Consider the following 3,053-nt stretch of genomic DNA (forward strand, 5'->3'; position numbering starts at 1 on the left):
AAGAATGAAAGACGCTACCTAGGTAACCTCCCAATTAGATGTAACCCTTTTTTATATATGTCGTTGTAAACCACATGCTATGAATGAAATTGTTCGCAACTTCACGTGTTATTTTTCTTCTCTATGCGTGCATCAGCCAAAGTGCCTGCCGAAATAAATTTCACCAAACACTTGGGGGGCAGGACAGGAGGCAAAAGCATACAGTAAGTAAAAGGATCCTAAAAAGGACCCTCTAACTGGAGAACCCTAAAAAGGACCCTCTAACAGGAGGAACCTAAAAAGGGCTCCTAAAAAGGAGGACCTTAAAAAGGACCCTTTAACAGGAGGAACCTAAGAAGGGCTCTTAAAAAGGAGGATCCTAAAAAGGACCCTCTATCAGGAGGATCCCAGAAAGTGCTCCTAAAAAGGAGGATCCTACAAAGGACCCTCTATCAGGAGGATCCTAGAAAGGGCTCCTAAAAAGGAGGATCCTACAAAGGACCCTCTATCAAGAGGATCCCAGAAAGGGCTCCTAAAAAAGAGGATCCTACAAATGACCCTCTATCAGGAGGATCCTAAAAAGGGCTCCTAAAAGGGAGGATCCTTAAAAGGACCCCTTGTATCGGGGCATGGTGAACCCTAACAAACAGGGAGGAGACCTTGCAAGGCATCTCCCAAAGTTCATAAGGATTAGCTACCCTTACGAACATCAAGGAGGCCAAAAGGTCTTATATAAAAATAAAAAAATAAAAAAGAAAACAACAACAACAACAACAACAACGAGCTCCCAAATAAGGGAAAATACTCTCTCAAAGGGAGAAGCCCCAGAAAGAGCACCCGCCGATAAGTCTAGAGCGGCCACCAAGCCGTCTAGCCAAAAAGGGTCCTAAAAGAGACCTTTGCAAAAATAGTACTATGAATAATGACGAGAAGGACGCTTCTCGCAAAAAAATAATAAGCACGTGCAAAAATATATAAAAGGATAGCTAGAACCCAAGGGGTCAAAATATCCTTATAAAAATAATCAAGAGGCACCAAAAGAGGACCCATTGAACCCTTTCACATGGGCTCCAAAGGACCTCTAGCCTGATAAATAAAAGAGGGGAACCTACCAAACCCCATCATACAGGCTCAAAAAGACCTCAACCACAGAGGAATAAGAGATGAATAACCACACATGTATATATTAAAAAAGGAGTCTTGGTAACATGGAAAGATTTACGAAGAAAATAATATTCATAACAATATTACAAAGGCTCAAATGAGCATACACCCACAGTGGGCTAGCTGATAGAAGTTATAAAATAACAACCTCAGGGCCTCCTGCCGCGGGCGCTCCACCCAGCCGCCCGAGCAACAGCGTGCTCGCCAAAAGAAGAAAAATAAAAGTTGGGATCCTACCTCCACACGCCGTAAAGGGCGCGCTCTATGGACCTGTACTCAATAGCTGTCCTATCCGCCTCTAAGGAAGCAACTCTCTCCTGCGTCGCGGCTACATCGGCCTTAGAAACCTCGAGTTCGGCCTCTAAGGAAGCTACTCTCTCATGCGAAGCAGCCGCAGTAGCCTTGGTACCCTGGAGTTCGCCCTCCAGGCTGGTGACTTTTTCCTGCAGCATCATGGCTTTGGCAACCACCTTCTTCTTCCTTTTTGACGAGACGAAAAGTTTTGCCCGAGCATTTTTTAGCTTAGACTTGGTTTCACCAAGCTCTCTCTCGAGCTCCTGGACCTAGGCCGTAAGGCAGTCCCTCTCGGTACTCGACGCAGAAAGATTGTGGGCCGAGTCGACAAACCGCTAAGCTACAGTATGGGCCTGCACAAGAAAGTTAACAACAGCAATGATAAGTAACAAAAAAAATGTGTTTATATATATCTATATATAATAAGGCCGACACAAGATGCATGAACTCACCCAAGCAGTAGTGCGCCTTAGAGTCTCCCCAAGGTCCAACAGGGCGAAACTCCCAAGACCATTCCAGTCAGATTTAGGGAGGTCTGAGGCGTTTTGGACGTACCGTCGCCCGTAAGAGGCTGCCATGCGAGTCACCCAGGGCTACCCTTCCGAGTCAAGGGCACCTGGCTGGGTAAGGACAGACGACCTGCTCGCCGAAACGGGAGGGGGCGCAGGAAAATTGAAAAAGTGAGGCCTCGGTAGATCAGAAGGGGGTGCAGGAAGATTGGCAAAGTAAGCCCCCGATGGACTAGGGTCGAGGGGAGCCTTAGGGAAAGCGTCAAAGTCCTCGGGGTCGGGGAAAACAAAATTCCCCGGAATGGCATGCTGGCCTTGGGAGTGGGAGGCTATGTCCGGGTCGAAGGAGACAAAGGGAGGACATCCCCCAGGAGACGAGGATAGCTGGTGAGGTCCCCCGCGTCCAAGGGAGGCTTCCTCCGGCACATCCTCAGCCTCACCTTCATTCGGGCAAGGCTTAGCCGATGCCGCCTTCATCTTTTTTGACCCAGGGATGGTCCACAACAACCCGGGATCTAAAACTGGGGACAGCTTGTGGAGGTTCATATTTTCCACAGTAAATAAGTACGCAGCCTATTTCAAAGCGAGGTCAGCGTTGATAAACTTATTCACAGCGTCCGCTTCAGACCCAACAACTTCGGGTGCGGCGAATTACTCTGCATAATCCACACCATTGTCAACACAAAAATAAGTTGTAAAACAATAAGTTTCACCAAAAAAAAAAGAGAGAGAGAAATAAAGGTAGGTTGAGGTACTTACTGGGAGTGGAATGGAAATGCTCGCGAACAGAAAGAGGGCCTTTCACGAAGAAAAAGTCTTGCTTCCAGGACCCCGGATTGGACACTGAGTCGTCTACCAAAGGGACTTCGCTATTGGCTTTTTGCAGGAAGTAGAAGCCCTTGGATCTAGGAGAGTGCATGAGGTTGTACAGGAAGTACACCTCTAGCGTCGTACCAGTTTCGCAAATGCGATGAAGAGGCAGCTCAACGTCAGCCAACTATTGGACGCCAGCTGAAGTGGAGCAAGGTCGAAGTAGTTGAGGACCACGACGAAGAACGGGTGTAATGGGATGGTACCACCCGCCTTCAAGGTATGCTCACTGAGGGC

This window comes from Humulus lupulus, chromosome 6 (genome assembly GCF_963169125.1).
Source record: "Humulus lupulus chromosome 6, drHumLupu1.1, whole genome shotgun sequence".
Classification (NCBI taxonomy): domain Eukaryota; kingdom Viridiplantae; phylum Streptophyta; class Magnoliopsida; order Rosales; family Cannabaceae; genus Humulus; species Humulus lupulus.